This window comes from Bubalus kerabau, chromosome 9 (assembly GCF_029407905.1).
Source record: "Bubalus kerabau isolate K-KA32 ecotype Philippines breed swamp buffalo chromosome 9, PCC_UOA_SB_1v2, whole genome shotgun sequence".
Lineage (NCBI taxonomy): Eukaryota > Metazoa > Chordata > Mammalia > Artiodactyla > Bovidae > Bubalus > Bubalus kerabau.
The window spans coordinates 34,604,592-34,624,273 of NC_073632.1; the positions used below are offsets into that span (position 1 = coordinate 34,604,592).

The window sequence follows — 19,682 nt, forward strand, 5'->3', positions numbered from 1 at the left end:
AGAGTAAGAGAGTCACCTATGAACTTTCTGTCCTGTTTGAAGGAAAACATCCTGAAGCCAGGGCAGAGTCAGCTCGCAGAACCGCTCTAGAGTAGAACTCATCATGTTTTTGCTAGACTTAAGGTTAAAAAGACTTTAGCCTGTTTTTCTCTTTATGTAACCAAAAGCAGCATTCATAGAGATACATGTATCTCTAAATCAAGATACTCAAGATATGTAATACATATAAACTTTCAAATTTTTAAAACCAATCTCTGGTAAGGAAATAACCCATAAGTCAACTATATTTTTCTTGCTGAGGAGTAAGGCTATATTATTGGTCTCTGTTTTCATTTTTTTTAATCTTATCACTGCTGGTGTGACTCATTTGAAACTAGTACTGACAATTCTGTCCTTGGCTGCACAGAGTTATCAGAATATATGCATCAGCTTGCTTCCAGGTTTTCCAAACAACATATCAATGTTGAGATGAAGTTACTGTTTTGTCATCAAACAAAAATGGATATTTTAAAAATGTGTTTTATATACATTTATTTAACACATAATGCTGGAAAAATGCATATTGAATTCTCTCTCAGTATTTTGTATGAAGGAATTACCTGAAATATTTTTCTAGATATAGGTAAAACAAAGAAATGTTGTTCAACAAAATGCAGATTTTGAGTAGTCAGATAAAAACAATTATGACAAGAAGAGCTATTAATTAAAATCTTATGCATAGCCTGTGCACCCACCATTTAATTCACAATTAGCTCAAAACAAGCTGAAAGGATTGAGGACTCAAATGTCCATGCTTTATAAAATGTCAAGTTAAAGGCCTAACTGCGAACCAGATTGCTTATGATACAGGCCTTTCAACTGTAAATATCAAATGCATAAAGGACAGCATGAATCTTTTAAACTTTATAAAGATGGCATGTGGACTCTAACATTTTGGGAAAATTAAGTCACTTACTAACATTTATGAAGAAGCATGCATTTAAGCATTACACTGGATCCCTCTTGATCAATTATATGCATGTCAAACTGGAATACATCAGAGTCTACCATGATGTTAAAGATCTTGAAAGAAAAGACTCAAATGACTTCTCAGAGTAATTAAAAATATATTGAAAATAAGATCTTATTCAAATTCCCAAGGCAACAAATAAAATTCTTTTTTTTTTTTAAGATAAAGAAACTTTGTTCCACAATTTTAAAAGGTGTTAGACTTGGTCATTTCTGAAGTTCTATGAAATCCAGCATTCTATAGAATTACAAATATTATCATTTCTTTCACCAAAGAACTAAGAATTTTACCAAATTTCAAAAATCCTAGTAATTATCCCTCTAAGGACATTGTCCTTTGTTAGGGAACAGTGGGAAAATGACAGATTAAGTGAATTGTTCATGTGTTAAAGGAGCTTTGGTTTGAATAGGTTTAGAATAACATCCCTTTGTATATGTCTTAGTGGTTAGGTACTGTTTCATCTGACATTTGTTCTAAAGAATATCAAATCCCAAATTTCCATTTACTTAGATCTTCATTTTGAAATAAGCATAAAATTACTGTCAGTATTTATTTGGTTATAGCCTCTTTAAGTCCAATATTATTAGGAGGTAGCCTTTTAATATGCTGCTTTCTAGAGCTATATTCAATCGCGTGATGACAACTAGCAAATAATTGAGGGTAGACTTAGAAGACCTCAGCCAAGCCACCTGGCTCTGCATCTCGCTCATTCTAAGGATGATGTGAGAAAATTAATTACTTTAATCAAGCACCTTGGCTTCTTGCTCACAAATTACTGGGTGGGTGTACGTGTAAATGCAGTAATTTCCTGAGTGAGTGGCAGATGGTTAGACAAGTCATGGGCTCAGGAAAAAACTGTTGTTCAGAAATGCAAGTAGCATAGTGGAACAAAACAGTGTTAACTAGCCAGATAAGTCCTAGGAAAAACAATAGCCTAACAATGACCTATAGAAAGGCAGTCTTTAAAAAAGGCAGTCTGTAATTACACTGATGGAAGAACAAATAAGACACATTCAGCAAAGTCATGGGCAAAGTTTGCTCCTCATCCATAGAGTTGGCACCTCCTTTTAGTTCTCTAGGATCATAAACTTTGTGGGCATTCATGAACACCTTCCTTCCTCTACCCTTTCTAACTCCTGTTGATAGTAGCCTATTCTCCTGAATCTTAATCACCAGTGGAACTGTCTCCATGCTGACTGTCCAGTGAGAGATACTCCCTCTATCATGAAAATGAGTGTGAAGTCATCTGCTGGGGGCAGGGGTGGGGGGAAGACATGGAAATCCTTTTTCTCTGGTTTCCATAATAGTGTTGACCACTGGTAAGATTCCCCTGTTAAGCAACTCAAAGCAACTGCAGTCTTATCTTGGTCATCCCTTGGCCTTAAAGAGCTCTGTTTGGGGTTGAATTGCATCTCCTGAACATATGTGTTTAAGTACTAACCCCCGGGACCTGAGAATGTGACCGTACCTAGAACAGTCACTGCAGATGTGATTAATGAAGACGAGGTCATACTTGAGCAGGCGGGCAGGGGGTCTTCATCTATAGGGCTGGTGTCATTATAAAAATAGAAGAGACACAGAGAGGAGAGCATCATGGGAAGATGATGCACGGAGAGAAGACACTGATGACCTGATGACCAAGCCAGAGACTGGAGTTGTGCCGTTGTGAGCCAAGGAGCATGGTGAGTTGCCTGTGACACCCAGAAGCTAAAGAGAGAGAACACAACTCTCCTGACATCTTGATTTCAGACTTCTAATTTCTAGAACTGTGCAAAAATAATCTGTCCTTTAAGTTTCTAATCCTTTGTTACAACAGCCTTAGAACACTAATACCACTTCACTTAATTTTCTCTAATTGGGTGCTTTTCCCTGTATCTGAGTCTGTGTCTTAAACCCAACTTAAACTCTCAGTTACATTGCAACTTCCCTAAGAGCAAATCCCATGGATTCTCTCTCCTTAAGTTTTTCCTCGTTTCAAATCCCTTTTCACCATGCCACTAGCCTTGGTATTATGTTGAATACAGGGGTTCAACAGATTTTGTTTTCCTACTGAATCTCATTTTACAAATGCAGTAAAGAGAAATGAGGATAAGGTAGAATTATAGAAAAATGCTCATATTTTGAGGGTTTAGGTCATCTTTCCTCACTGTATGTTTATAAAATAAGTGATATGGAAAGCTGTACCCCTTTTCTACCTTTATTCATTATGAAAATATACATAGAATGCTGTAGGGACTTACATTTCAGCTGAGGATATGATACAGAGAAATGCTTAGACACAGTTCAAGATGGACAAGATAACTACCAAAAGCATATATTTAAACCTACCATAGAGCCACCATAATTAAACTGGGATACTGATTTCAAAATTAAAAGACATACCCATGGGAAAAATATAAAGTTTAAAAGATATATAATAGAAATATAAGATAAAGTTTGCAGTTCAATTCAAAAGAGAAAGGGAGATTTATGCATTTCCTGATGATGGGAAAACTGCTTAACTATTTAAGAATTATGAAAGCTAGATTCTTACCTAATTCCATATCACATGGATTAAATCTGCATATTTCACACTAAAAATAATAATGCCCAGAACTGACAAGAATGAAATGGAAACAGACCCTTTCTTACTCTGTTGGTGCAAGGAAACATCAGGAAGACCTTCAGGTCTTGCACTACCAGGAGCAATCTGGGAATGAGTGCAAAGAATTCATCCTTTTCCTTCAGTCGTTACATCTGTGGAGTTATTAACTTTAGCAAGTATTCTAATAGCAGGAGAGCAATGTCACTTCAGCCACACATTCAAAGGCTTCAGCATGCACATGAGTCACCTGGAGATCTTGTTAAGACTGCAGATTCTGACTCAGGAGCCCTGCCTGAGACTCTGCATGTTTGTCTAGCTCCCAGGTAATTCCTATGCATCTGGTCTGGGGAAAGGCCACAGCTTTATCAGCAATGCATTTTAGATTACCACCAAAAATACCCTGCACAGGCCTCAATTACATCTTCAGACACATACATATGAAGTCTAAATAGCTAGTGAAGTACCTTTATGTCTCAACCCTTTCCCTCTTTCTTCCTCCTACATGAAACTCTGATCATTAGTTTACAGCATAAATAGTTCCACTAAAACAATGTCTCCTGGGCTTTAGAGCTCAATTATTTCTCTGCCCTGGGAAAGTTTCCACTTGCAACTGCCCTAAAAACATTCTTAAAGCTGACTTCCATCATTGAATTAAACTCTAATGTCTGAGAGAACAGAAAGGTAGAAAAGCTCAATTGGGGCCATTCTGGCAAATATAACAGCTCTTCCATGTACTGACCCTTTTGGAATGAGCTAAATCCACTCTCATTCCTGGGGAGAGATTGCACGTTAAGGCACACTTGATCAGCCCTGACTGCTCTGCACTCTGAACAGCAGAGCTTCAGAGAACACTTCCTCTGACCATCTCCAAATTTGAACTTGACAAGGATGTAGTTCAGATATAAGGCAATAGAAAAAAAGCAAGAGTTACTTTTGAATACAATACCTTTCATACTAGAGAAATGAAAGGCTCTATTTTATACCTAGACACCAGAGAGTAACAACCCTCATAGAGGCTCACTAAGGCTGTCATTAGAGGTGTCGAGTGTCAGGGCAGGCAGTTGGCAAAAGGAAGAGCCTGCAGAAATTTCTGGGGAAGGCCAAAATAATTTAACAAATACCTCTGGTGATTCAGACCTGTGCTCCATCCACTGGCACCCACAGTGCTTGCCTGTGGGTCCCGAGTAACTCTCCTGAAGCATGAAGACAGAAGGAAAATTGCATTTTGTGATAAAAGAACATCTGAACTTCTGCCTCCCTTTTTTGGATTTGAAATTGTTTGACAGGTATAATATGGTGATAGAACTTGTTCACAAACAAAAAGGCATATTGTTTACCATCCTGAATCTTTTGCTGGCCTTTGAACACAATCTCTAGACTAATAGAACTTCCCAATTAAAGAGCTGTCTCAATATGGAATTACTTCAGCAAAAGATTCTTCTTTCTACACAAACCTAAAAATCTATGCCACAATCGTGACTGGCAATTTGATGGACGAGGTTCTGACGTTAAAATACATTTGATGTCTTTTTCCTAGTGTGCTTTATAAAATATTTTCATTTAAATACACCATACTTGTTAGACCAGCTACATGGGGCTCTCTCTATTGAAGAGGGCCAAAGGCAACTTGAACTTCAAGGATGCATTAGGAAGATGAAATAAAGCAGTGTATTCCCCGGAATATAAACTATAGATATGATCCTGCAATCCCACTCCTGGACATATATCCAGAGAAAAACATAAATTGAAAGGTAACATGCTCCCCAGTGTTCATAGTGGCAGTATTTATAATAGTCAAGACATGGAAACATGGAAGCAACCTAAATGTTCATCAACAGATAAATGGATAGAGATGATGTGGTGTGTGTGTGTGTATATATATATATATATATATAGTCATAAAAATGAAATATCACCATTTGCAGCAACACTTATGAACCTGGAGATTATCATACTAAGTGAAGTAAGCCAGACAGAAAAAGACAAATATCATATGATATCACTTATATGTGGAATCTAAAAAATGGTATCTAAGAATTATTTACAAAACTGAAATAGACCACGGATATGGAAAACAAACTTATGGTTATCAAAGGAGAAAGAAAGGGGAAAGGACAATTAGGAGTTTGGGATATACAGATACACACTGCTGCTACTGCTGCTGCTGCTAAGTCACTTCAGTCGTGTCCGACTTGGTGCGACCCCAGAGACGGCAGCCCACCAGGCTCCCCCGTCCCTGGGATTCTCCAGGCAAGAACACTGGAGTGGGTTGCCATTTCCTTCTCCAATGCGTGAAAGTGAAAAGTGAAAGTGAAGTCGCTCAGTCGTGTCTGACTCTTAGCGACCCCATGGACAGCAGCCCACCAGGCTCCTCCATCCATGGGATTTTCCAGGCAAGAGTACTGGAATGGGGTGCCATTGCCTTCTCCACAGATACACACTGCTATATATTAAATAGATAAACAAGGACCTACTGGATGGCATGTATGTATAACTGAATCACCTTGCTATACACCTGAAACTAATACAATTTGTAAATTGCCTATATTTCAATAAAAAGAAAATAAAATATAGATAAGCACAATCTTTTTTTATATCAAACATGAAACAATTTCTTTTAGTTTTTTTTCTCTAATGAATATTTCAGAACATTTTGGAATAGGCTTCATTTTCAGTTTAGATCTAATTGTCACTTTTATGAGTTGTATGCTAAGATGTAATGATATCACTTGCTGCTGCTGCTGCTAAGTCACTTCAGTCGTGTCCGACTCTGTGCGACCCCATAGATGGCAGCCCACCAGGCTCCGCTGTCCCTGGGATTCTCTAGGCAAGATCACTGGAGTGGGTTGCCATTTCCTTCTCCAAATGATATCTCTTAGGGATGACTTTTTTTTTTTTTTTTTTTTTTTTAATTTTATTTTATTTTTAAACTTTACATAACTGTATTAGATTTGCCAAATATCAAAATGAATCCGCCACAGGTATACATGTGTTCCCCATCCTGAACCCTCCTCCCTCCTCCCTCCCCATTCCATCCCTCTGGGTCATCCCAGTGCACCAGCCCCAAGCATCCAGTATCGTGCATCGAACCTGGACTGGCAAAGCCTTTCCTTCCATTTCCATGATCAATGCACCTAACTACTAGAGGCAGAAAGTAGAGTTGATGAGCAAGTCCTTCAGTACTTAGTTCATCATATAGGGAAGTGAATCTTCATGAAGGACGTTCAAGAATGTAGGCAAAAGCACAACTGTCTCAGCCGCTACTTCAACTATCTGGTTCCTCGGAGTCCTCTGATGTTAAACGGGGCAAGATCATTTAGTTTAGACTTTCCAGAGTCAACCCATGTGCCTAAAATCACTTACCTTTTAATAGCCTAGAGCAAAGTATGTTTAAACCACTGGTCTCAAACATTTTTTTGACTTTAATCCCAGTATCAGTTCAGTTCAGTCTCTCAGTTGTGTCTAACTCTTTGCGACCCCATGAACCACAGCACGCCAGGCCTCCCTGTCCATCACCAACTCCCAGAGTTTATTCAAACTCATGTCCATTGAGTTGGTGATGCCATCCAAAAATCTCATTCTCTGTTGATCCCTTCTCCTCCCGTCTAAATCTTTTCCACCATAAGGGTCTTTTCAAATGAGTCAGCTCTTCGCATGAGGTGGCCCAAGTATTGGAGTTTCAGCTTCAAAATCAGTCCTTCCAATGAACACCCAGGACTGATCTCCTTTAGAATGGACTAGTTGGATCTCCTTGAAGTCCAAAGGACTCTCAAGAATTTTCTCCAACACCACAGTTCAAAGCATCACTTCTTCAGTGCTCAGCTTTCTTGATAGTCCAACTTTCATCCATATGTGACTACTGGAAAAACCATAGCCTTGACTAGACAGACCTTTGTTGGCAAAGTAATGTCTCTGCTTTTCAATCTGCTATCTAGGTTGGTCATAACTTTCCTTCTAAGGAGCAAGTGTCTTTTAATCTCATGGCTGCAGTCACCATCTGCAGTGATTTTGAAGCCCCCCAAAATAAAGTCTGACACTGTTTCCACTGTTTCCCCATCTATTTGCCATGAAGTGATGGGACCAGATGCCATGATCTTCGTTTTCTGAATGTTGAGCTTTAAGCCAACTTTTTCACTCTCATCTTTCACTTTCATCAAGAGGCTTTTTAGTTCCTCTTCACTTTCTGCCATAAGGGTGGTGTCATCTGCATACCTAAGGTTATTGATATTTCTCCCAGCAATCTTGATTCCAGCTTGTGCTTCCTCCAGCCCAGTGTTTCTCATGATGTACTCTTCATATAAGTTAAATAAGCAGGGTGACAATATACAGCCTTGATGTACTCCTTTTCCTATTTGGAACCAGTCTGTTGTTCCATGTCCAGGTCTAGCTGTTGCTTCCTGACCTGAATACAGATTTCTCAAGAGGCAGGTTAGGTGGTCTGATATTCCCATCTCTTTCAGAATTTTCCACAGCTTATGGTGACCCACACAGTCAAAGGCTTTGGCATAGTCAATAAAGCAGAAATAGATGTTTTTCTGGAACTCTCTTGCTTTTCTGATGATACCGCAAATGTTGGTAATCTGACCTCTGATTCCTCTGCCTTTTCCAAAACAAGCTTGAACATCTGGAAGTTCATGATTCACATATTGCTGAAGCCTGGCTTGGAGAATTTTTAGCATTACTTTGCTACCGTGTGAGATGAGTGCAATGGTGCAGCAGTTTGAGCATTCTTTGACATTTCCTTTCCTAGGGATTGGAATGAAAACTGACCTTTTCCATTCCTATGGCCACTGCTGAGTTTTCCAAATTTGCTGGCATATTGAGTGCAGCCCTTTCACAGCATCATCTTTTAGGATTTGAAATAGCTCAGCTGGAATTCCATCGCCTCCACTAGCTTTGTTCATAGTGGTGCTTCCTAAGGCCCACTTGACTTCACATTCCAGGATGGATGTCTGGCTCTAGGTCAGTGATCACACCATCATGATTATCTGGGTCATGAAGATCTTTTTGTACAGTTCTTCTGTGTATTCTTGTCACCTCTTCTTACTATCTTCTGCTTCTGTTAGGTCCCTACCATTTCTGTCCTTTATTGAGCCCATCTTTGCATGAAATGTTCCCTTGGTATCTCTAATTTTCTTGAAGAGATCTCTAGTCTTTCCCATTCTATTGTTTTCCTCTATTTCTTTGCACTGATCACTGAGAAATGCTTTCTTATCTCTCCTTGCTATTCTTTGGAACTCTGCATTCAAATGGGTATATCTTTCCTTTTCTCCTTTGCTTTTGGCTACATGCTTCAGATATATAGCCTTGCTCTTGCTGTGTACAATGCCTGCTGATACTTAAAATCAATTCACTTCACTTCTGTGTTTTTTATTCTAATATGATGAGGCATAGTTGATTATATAAAAATGACTAGCTTGTGCTCAAAATAATTTAAAATGTTCTCATTTTAAAATTTACAATTCAGTGTTGAGAAACAATAATATGAGTATGCTGTTGATGAGTTATTCTTCTACCATCTATTTGTATTCAAAAAGCAGTAAAAGAATTTTATAATCATTATAAAGCAAAAGTTAACGTCAAGTTTTCTTAAATAAAGTACCATCATTCTCTCACAATGGCATTGGAAATAAGCCCAAGTATGAAAAAGAGAAGTAAATGAAGCTTTATCGATGTATTTAAAGAATAATTTTAATAAAGTTAAAAACATCATCCCCATGCAAAAATATAGTGAGCATATGTCAATGGTTACATAGTATATTAATGAAGGAAACAGCAGAATGGTAAAGTTAGCTCAAAGGAGGATAGTAGCAGGTGGAAAATAAAGAATACTGAAATAAGTTGAATATAAAATATATATAACCTATATAGAAATAAGTTAATGATCTACAGAACAATAATAAAATGACCTCTGTGATTCTCTATTAGAATTCATATATATATATATATATATATATATATACTGCACAAAGACATGGGTTTGATCCCTGGATCAGGAAGATCCCCTGGAGGAGGGCATGGCAACCCACTTCAGTATTCTTGCCTGGAGAATCCCATGGACAGGGGAGCCTAGTGCGGTATTGTCCATAGTGTCACAAAGAGTTGGACACAACCGAAGTGACTTAGCACACACACACTGCACAGAAGTTCACTTACATTTATCACTCTTCTCAAATTCACGTGTAATTTATTAGAGTCTGTGACCTGCTGCTGCTGCTGCTAAGTCGCTTCAGTCGTGTCCGACTCTGTGCAACCCCAGAGACGGCAGCCCACCAGGCTCCCCCGTCCCTGGGATTCTCCAGGCAAGAACACTGGAGTGGGTTGCCATTTCCTTCTCCAGAGTCTGTGCCCTAATCAATAGTAAATAGTTTATTAAACTTACTTTCCCATTTGAAATGTCACCTTTTCCTCAGAATGTTCTGCCATGACACTGAAAGGGCACACAGAAATACTTTAGCCTAATTTCTAAGATTTAAACTACTGTTCATAAAAATAGGAAATATTCATTGGCCATAACCGAATCAAATCTCTGTATCTTCAGCATCTAAGACAGTTACTGGTATAGACTGGGCATTTGATAAGCACTGTTTTTTAGTGAGTTGTTCAGTTGCCATGTTGCATTCATCTTTTTGCCACCTCATGGACTGCAGCGCACAAGCCTTCCCTGTCCTTCACTGTCTCCTGGAATTTGCTCAAACTCATGTCCATTGAATTGGTGATCCCATCCAACCATCTCGTCATCTGCCACCCCCTTTACTCCTTGCCCTCAATCTTTCCCATCATTAGGGTCTTTTCCAATCAGTCAACTCTTCGCATCAAGTAGCCAAAGTACTGGAGCTTCAGCATCAGTACTTCCAATGAGTATTAAGGGTTGATTCCTTTAGAATTGACTGGTATGATCTCCTTGCTGTCCAAGGGACTCCCAAGAGTCTTCTCCAAAACCACAGTTCAAAAGCATCAATTCTTTGGCAATCAGCCTTCCTTACAGTCCAACTCTCACATCCATACATGACTACTGGAAAAACTATAGTTTTTGGAAAAACTGTATAGTTTTGACTATACAGACATTTGTCAGCAAAATCATGTCTCTGCTTTATTATTTTAATCTTTTTTTCTTCACATATATGTATATGAAGTATAGTTGACTTACAATGTCTCAGGTACATAGCAAGGTAATTCAGTTATACATATATTATTTTTGAAATTATTTTCCATTATAAGTTATTATAAGATATTGACTAGAGTTCCCTGTGCTATACAGTAAGCCTTTGTTGCTTGTTAATTTTTTTTAATTTAGAAATCTAGCATTCTATTAATACTAAGTCAAACAAATGGAATCGAAGTGCCATAATTATTTTAGTTAGGCAAAAATCCATAAATTTTCTAAAATATATATATTATATATAATATTTACATATGTGTATGCAAAAACTTTTCTACCATGCTTGATAAAGGCTTGGGAAAGAACATCAAAAGAAAAAGATGGATAAGCTGGGAAACATAAACTAAATTAAATGGGAGTCCAGAATATGAAATAGTCAAGTAAAAGATCATCATACAGTCCAGATGTTTTTAAATATGGCTACTCATTAGAAACATATCTGGAGCTCTGGAGAAAACAACAATGATGAATGGATAAGAAAGCTGTGGTACATATACACAATGGAATATTACTCAGCCATTAAAGAGAATACATTTGAATCAGTTGTAATGAGGTGGATGAAATTGGAGCCGATTATACAGAGTGAAGTAAGCCAGAAAGAAAAACACCAATACAGTATACTAACGGAGAAGGCAATGGCACCCCACTCCAGTACTCTTGCCTGGAAAATCCCATGGACGGAGGAGCCTGGAAGGCTGCAGTCCATGGGGTCGCTAAGAGTAGGACACAACTGAGCGACTTCACTTTCACTGTTCACTTTCATGCATTGGAGAAGGAAATAGCAACCCACTTCAGTGTTCTTGCCTGGAGAATCCCAGAGATGGGGCAGCCTGGCAGGCTGCCATCTATGGGGTCACATAGAGTTGGACATGACTGAAGTGACTTAGCAGCAGCAGCAGCAGCAGCAGCAGCAATGCATATATATGGAATTTAGAAAGATGGTAACGATAACCCTGTATGCGAGACAGCAAAGAGACACAGATGTATTGAGCAGTCTTTTGGACTCTGTGGGAGAGGGTGAGGATGATTTGGGAGAATAGCATTGAAACATGTAAAATATCATATGTGAAACGAATCACCAGTCCAGGTTTGATGCATGATACAAAGTACACAGGGCTGATGCACTGGGATGACCCAGAGGGAGGGGATGGGGAGGGAGGTGGGAGGGGGGTTGAGGATGGGGAACATGCGTACACTCATGGCGGATTCAAGTCAATGTATGGCAAAACCAATATAATATTGTAAATTTTTAAAAAAGAAAACAACAACAATACCTGGGCATTGGTATTTCTCAAAAAAAAAAATGTCAAGATAATGCTATATGCATCTGGATTTTAAAAACTGATTATGCTTTTTTCTGTTAAATGGTAGTTTTGGTGATATTGAGTAATACTCTGTCTAGGTTTGTCATTGCTTTTCTTCCAAGGCACAAGCATCTTTTAATTTCATTGCTGCAGTCAATATCTACAGTGATTTTGGAGCCCAAGAAAATAAAATCTGTCACCATTTCCATTTTATCCCATCTATTTGTCATGCAGTGATCAGATTGGATGACATGACCTTAGTTTTTTGAATGTTGAATTTTAAGCCAGCTTTTTCACTCTCCTTTTTAACCCTCATCAAGAGGCTCTTTAGTTTCTCTTTACTTTATGCAGTTAGGGTAATATCATCTGTATATCTGAGGTTGTTGATATTTCTCCCAGGAATCTTGATTCCAGCTTGTGATTTCATTCAGCCCAAGATTTTGTGTGATGTACTTTGCATAGAAATGGAATAACTAGGGTGACAATATGTGGCCCCAATGTACTCCTTTCTCAAGGAATTTTTAACCATTCTGTTATTTCATGTCTAGTTCTAACTGTTGCTTCTTGACCTGCACACAGGTTTCTTAGGAGACAGGTAAGGTGGTCTGGTATTCCCATCTCTTTCAGAATTTTCCACAGTTTGTTGTAATCCACACAGTCAAATTATTTAGAGTAGTCAATGAAGCAGAAATAAATGTTTTTCTGAAATTCCCTTGCTTTTTCTGTGATCCAGCATATGTTGGAAATTTGATCTCTGGTTCCTCAGTCTTTTCTAAATCCAGCTTGTACATCTGGAATTTCTCAGTTTATGTACTGGAAGCCTAGCTTGAAGGATTTTGAGCATAACCTTACCAGCATGTGAAATGACTATACAGTACTTTAACATTCTTTAGCACTGATTTTCTTTGGAATTGGAATGAAAACTGACATTTTCCAGTCCTGTGACCACTGCTGAGTTTTCCAAATTTGCTGGCAGATTGAGTGCAACACTTTAACAGCATCATCTTTTAGGATTTGAAATAGCTCAACTGGGATTCCATCATCTCCAATAGCTTTGTTTATAATAATGCTTCCTAAGGCCCACCTGAGTTCACATTCCAAGATGCCTGGCTATAGGTGAGTGACTATACCATTGTGGGTATCTGGGTCATTAATATCTTTTTTGTGTAGTTCTTCTCTATATTCTTGCCACCTCTTCTTAATCACTTCTGCTTCTCTTAGGTCCTTATAATTTCTGTCCTTTATTGTGCCCATTTTTGCATGAAACATTCCCTTGGTATTTCCAGTTTTCTTGAAGAGATCTCTAGTTTCTCCCATTCAATTGTTCTCCTCTATTTCTGTGCATTGTTCACTAAGAATACTTTCTTACCTTTCCTGCTATTCTCTGGAGCTCTGCATTCAGTTTGATATATCTTTCCCTTTCTCCTTTGCCTTTATCTTTTCTTCTCTCAGCTATTCATAAGGTCCCATTTTTAGTGAAAATCTACTAATTCTTACAGAAGTGAAGGGGGCCTCCTTACTAGCATTAAATTGTACAGAAGAACACTTGAATATTAGTGTACCCCTTCCTTACCAAATACCATTTTTAATTTATACAGACTGCTTCACTCACCTAGTTCTTATTTTGTGGATGTTCTTACATGACTCAATATTGTGTAAGTAGAAATATTTGGGGCTACTTTGGGGCTATTTTCACCTCAGCACAATTAGCGTAATCACTCTTATTTACAATATGAAAATGAGTGTGCCAAACAGAGAGGTCATATAGTCAAAGCTATAGTTTTTCCAGTAAGCATGTATGGATGTGAGAGCTGGACTGTTAAAAAAGCTGAGCCCCAAAGAATTGATGCTTTTGAACTGTGGTGTTGGAGAAGACTCTTGAGAGTCCCTTGGACAGCAAAGAGATCAAAGCAGTCAATCCTAAAGGAAATCAGTCCCGAATATTAATTGGAAGGACTGATGCTGAAACTGAAACTCCAATACTTTGGCCACCTGATGCGAACAGCTGACTCACTGGAAAAGACCCTGATGCTGGGAAAGATTGAAGGCAGGAGGAAAAGGGGGTGACAGAGAATGTGATGGTTGGATGGCATCATCGACTCAACGGACATGAGTTTGAGAGAACTCTGGGAGATGGTAAAGGACAGGAAAGCTTGGTGTGCTGCTGTCCATGGGGTAGCAAAGAGTCAGACACAACTTATAAACTGAGCAATACAACAAACAGAAATCATACCCTGAGGGCTTATATAAATATATCTGGAGGATCTTTTTCCCAGATACTTTCTGAGAGTGGCAGTCTCTGATTAAATCCCTTTAATTTCCCCTTTACACTTGGCTTGACTGTTTGCATTTTGGTTAGGCTAGAGAGCTCAATTTTATGCACAAGCACTAGTTAAAAGTTATTGTTTAAATGCTTCATTAAAATCAGTAACAAGACAAACTATATAGGAATGTATAATATTCACATGTAGAAATCTTTAAGTGCACAATATGAACAATGAAAAAAATAGGAATATATACTATTTTCTTGGAGAAGACACAACATTATAAAGGTGTTAACTATCTAAAAATTAATCCTTAGATTTAATTCCATTTTCATATCACCACATGACTTTTTTTTTTCTGATCCAAACAAGATAATACTAAAATTCATTTAGAAAAATAAGAAGCAAGACTTGCCAGGAAACTTCTGAAAAAAAGTCTTGTAATAAGAAATGACTGTCCTTTGCAGATATTAAAAGATTTTATAATGCATAAGTCATAGCAAGAATGACAATGGCCATGACTAGAAAAACTGGTCAATGTAATAAAAAATACAAACCCATTTAAGCCCACAGTTAAGATTCAAGGAACATTGCAAATCTGTAGCAAAATAATGAATTTATTGAAGAAATAGAAAAACTTTCTGAAAAGTTAGATTAGACCAACATCTCCTATCTTATATACCAAAGTATCGTACTTTAAATATAAAAATAATCCATATATGTGATAGCTGAAATGCGAATTTTTTTCTGCAGTCATAGAGTAAGTAAGGTATAATCCTAAATGTAATTCAAAAAAACATTGACAAATTTGATACCATAACAAGCCATACATTTCTGTTTAGTGGGGAATTTCATGTACATATAGTTCTGTCAGAAGGCACAAAGTTTTTCTGGAAGAATTGACAATAAACTGATAGTGAGTGGCTGCAGGACACTCAGTGGCTTGGCAGGGAGACTTTTTTCCATATATCCATTTATTCTTTTAATGCATATCACTTATTATTTAAAAAGACTGTAGCATAAGGGAAAATGCACATCTAACTCTAAAAGAGCATGGAATGATCACACCTTTAATCTACAGTGTAATGAAGACAACCCAGGTCTCAAAAAAAAAAGCTTTCTTTTGGCTTGCTGCTCTGCATCACCTTCTTTCAAGTCACTCTTTGGTATCTTTACATACAATTACAAAGGTCTCCACATCTTTAAAGATATATTATAGCCCTATGATAATCTGTACAACCAGACAAAGAAGGAAAGGAGAATATTCCTACATGTGGGCATTCCCCTAAGTATAACATGTGCCATGAGGAGTTCATGGCACTTTCAGGCATGTGGATTGTGGGGAAGGGAGTGGTGGGAGACAAAACTAGATAGGTGGGTCAGGACAAACAGGGCCCTGAAATCTGTGTCAAGGGTGTTGGATTTCATCCTGGGGGCGGTAAAGAGCCACTGAAATGGAGAGTGCAGGCATCCAATTTGCATTTTAGAAAAGTAAATCAGGCTGCAGTGGAGAAACTGATTGTGTGGAGTGCGAAGAGGAGGTAGCAATATCAGAGGGAGTAAGAGGCTGATGGAAGATAGACTGGACTCTCTCCCATCCTACAATAGGTTTATTGTTGTTCAGTTGCTAAGTGGTGTCGTACTTTGTGACCCCATGGACTGCAGCATGCTAGGCTCCTTTGTCTTTCACCATCTTCCAAAGTTGGCTCAAATTCATGTCCATTGAGTCGGTGATGCTATCCAACCATCTCATCCTCTGCTGCCCCCTTCTGCCTTTGCCTTGCCTTCAGTCTATCCCAGCAGCAGGGTCTTTTCCAGTGAATCGGCTCTTCACGTCAGGTGGCCACAGTATTGGAGCTTAAACATCAGTCCTTCCAATGAATATTCAGGACTGATTTCCTTTAGGATTGACTGGTTTGTTGCTGTCCAAGGGACTCTTAAGGGTTTTCTCTAGCACCACAATTCGAAAGCAACAATTCTTCAGCACTCAACCCTCTTTATGGTCCAACTCTCACATCTGTATATGACTACTGGAAAAACCATAGCTTTGACTATATGGATCTTTGTCAGCAAAGTGACATGTCTGCTTTTTGATATGCCGTCTAGATTTGTCATCTCTTTCCTTCCAAGGAGCAAGTGTCTTTTAATTTTGTGGCTGCAGTTACCATCCCCAGTGATTTTGGGACCCAGAAAAATAAAATCTGTCACTGCTTCCATTTTTTTTCCCTTCTGTTTGCCATGAAGTAACGGGACTGGTATACACTCTATTTAATTAACATCTCGAAATGTTGTTTCTTTCTTTCCCTGCCATCACAGTTAACCAGAGCTAACTTATTTACTGCACATTAATTATGCAGCAGGCACTCTTCTAACAGTTTCATGCACTTCATTTATACCTTGCAATAACTTTACGGCATAGACAACATTCCTGTCCTCATCCAATGGATGAAAATCTGTCACTGAAGGTTCACAAACGTGCCCAGGTTCACACAGGAACTGGTAAGATGAATGGTACTACACACATGGATCCAGGAACACTCCACTCCCCTCCGCTGCTTCAGTTCCCCAGGGGCTAGGATTTCTGTGATGACAACTTGAAGACCTTCCCTTTCTCCCATGTCTTCCAGTTTCAACTCAACCGGCCAGTCTCTTTCCAAAGGTATCTGGATAAAGCATTGCTTACACCACCTCACCTTTCGCTTTGTATTGTAGAAAGCAATGCTGCTAATCACTGAAGTTTTCCTCGGTTTTTTTGGATCTTTCCTGTCTGTATCTTTGCATATGGTGGAATTCTTAGTCTTTGAGGTACACTTAAATTCAACCTCTCCTATAAGACCCCCCACTTTCATGTCATGAAAATTAGACTATTAGTCTAAAATCCATTCTCACCTCACACCAATGACTGCATTTAGTTTTAAACACTCCAGCATATGATTATAGGCTAGCTTATTTTGTGAACATTAGTCATATCTCTAATTTCTTTGTATTTACTGCAGCCCAGACATGAAGTGGGAAGTCAGTACACACACAGGTAATGGAAACGTTCTCATTCAAGAGCTACTGCTAGATTGATATTTCCCAACTGATATTTCATTCCATGAAAACAACTCTGTTAAAAAAATTAGTTAAATATTTAAACAAATTATTCAGAAACTTTCACATGCTAATAATGAAGTGGGAAATGAACTAAATTGTATGTGATTTCGCCACAAAGCTCCCTTGCCTTTTCAAAATCACAGTATATCACTGGCAATAAAGATGAATAACATTTATTGCACATGGACTGTATTTCTGATACTGTGTTAAGTTGATGCCTTTCATCATCTCATTTAGTACTCTTTGTATCTCTTGGAATACTCTTAGGAAGATAGCTTGGAAAAAGCTCATCTAGATATATTCGTGAAGACACTCAGGTGATGATTTCTATTTGCATACTCTTTTTCTGTCCCAGTAAGTAGAACATTGAGAATCATTAACGCCCCACCCAAATTTGAAAGTGGGAAGTGGGAAATGGCAACCCACTCCAGTATTCCTGCCTGGAGAATTTCATGGATAGAGAAGCCTGGTGGGCTACAGTCTATGGAGTCACAAAGAGTTGGAGAGGACTGAAGTGACTTAGCACGTATGCACGCAAACTTGAAAACAAAGTATATTTTTAAATAAACTGCAGTGTTGGGAATTCTTAGCTTAGAAAGTCTTTCTTTCTTCCATATATATAATGCTACATAAATCCTTCACAGAGCTTTGGATATGATCACAAAGACTCTTAAATCTAACCGAGACCAAGGGTCCTTCCATTTTTTTTAACCTTCTTGATCCTCTGGGATCTCAAAGCCTTGTAAAGGGGCACAAAGGTTTTCTTCTGGCTTTAGCTAAGTTGCCTACCTTTCACCTACAGAAAAAACTATTAGGTATAATAGGTTGATCTGTGTGTCTTAGATGAAAGATAATATGGTCTTCATTTCAGCCAGAGAAATAAGAGGAATCAGGTAGCTTGGATAATAAAAAGGAAAAGATAATTTTAATGTCTTGCTAATTCAATAATTTGTTATACTCTTTTTTGAATTTTCTTAAGCCCAGAAAGACTAGGATATGGAGCTCTCTAAACTTGTAATTTTTTTTCTCTTTCCATGGGCTACAAGATCCACAATTTTCAATAAGACCTGTTTATAAGTATTAGGGATATATATATATATATATAAAATACCTGTAAAAATAGAAAGCCAAAAGTTCTAAAAGCATTCAGAAACAGAGTGTCTATTGATAACTAGGATTATAAAAATATTACATTTAAAAGGACTTGTGATAATCATCTAATTTAATTTCTTGTGAATAAATTAATGACATGGTGAGCTAGCAGATGTGATAGGTGTGTCTTATTATCCTTGTAGTTTATCCAATGCCCTTTTAATAACAGTCTGCCTTGTCAGTACTTTAATGATAAAGAAATTATTTTAAAATATATATTAATTACCAAAAATGTCATAAGTACAACCTACCACATTTGAAATACCAAGCTCTCTGACAATGACCGTCACTGACATAGAGTGAAAAAGACAGTAGGAATGGATAAGATGATCTCAGACACAGGAGACTAATCTTTCCCCAAGAAGGCATTCAGATTTTCTTTGATTTTTATCTTGATGAAAAATTTATGTTTTCACTATCACAGCACTAATATAACTGTGATCTATGGGTTTCACAATGTATAAATCTGGTTTCTTGCACTTTTGAGAATTCTACCATAATCCAACCAATATATTTATTCCCTCTTCTGGGTCAGTATGCTGAGATGCTGTAAAAGTTCTATCATTCAAAACAACCCTATTCTTGCCCTCCTGGGAGAGATATGTTTTTGAGAATTTGTGATGTGCAACTTTGATAAAAAGTAGTATTAGACTTCCTACTTCCTTTCTTCTTTTGCCTGTTTTTTTTTCTTGTTTGTTTGTTTTAGTTGGTATAATTCAGTAGTAATTTCCTACAACTCATTTAAAATCGGTAATAGCTATCAATTCTATCAAGTGGAGTACAAAGTATATTTAACAAGGAATTCAAAATGTTTTTGTAGAAAAGTGTTTAAAAGCTTCAGGATGACTATTACTAATTATCAAGTTGAGAGTTGGGACAGTCAGTACATAAGTGCCAGTCAGCCAGATCTTCACATGCTTAACTGGGAATAAGGCAATCGTACATAAAACAGACACAGCCGGTTCCTTGTGAAACTCACAATCTCTGTGCAGACCAACAGCATGCTAAGCGCTCCCTGAGCTCTGGACCTTAGTTTTGCCAGGTTTTACAGCATATCTGCACTTACATCTGCCTATCCTTTCCTGCCAGGTCCTTTTCTTCGCGAATAAGG

The 19,682-nt window shown here is 38.0% G+C and overlaps 1 protein-coding gene and 1 long non-coding RNA gene across 3 annotated transcripts in view; one reads left to right on the top strand and one right to left on the bottom strand.

The window, feature by feature from the left end:
* The window catches only part of NKAIN2 (sodium/potassium transporting ATPase interacting 2), a 941,095-nt gene that overhangs the window by 350,771 nt on the left and 570,642 nt on the right, over positions 1-19,682 (bottom strand). The window lies entirely within an intron of this gene.
* LOC129619712 (uncharacterized) overlaps positions 1-19,682 on the top strand; it is a 216,887-nt gene that overhangs the window by 174,229 nt on the left and 22,976 nt on the right. The gene's annotated exons all lie outside the window — the stretch shown is intronic.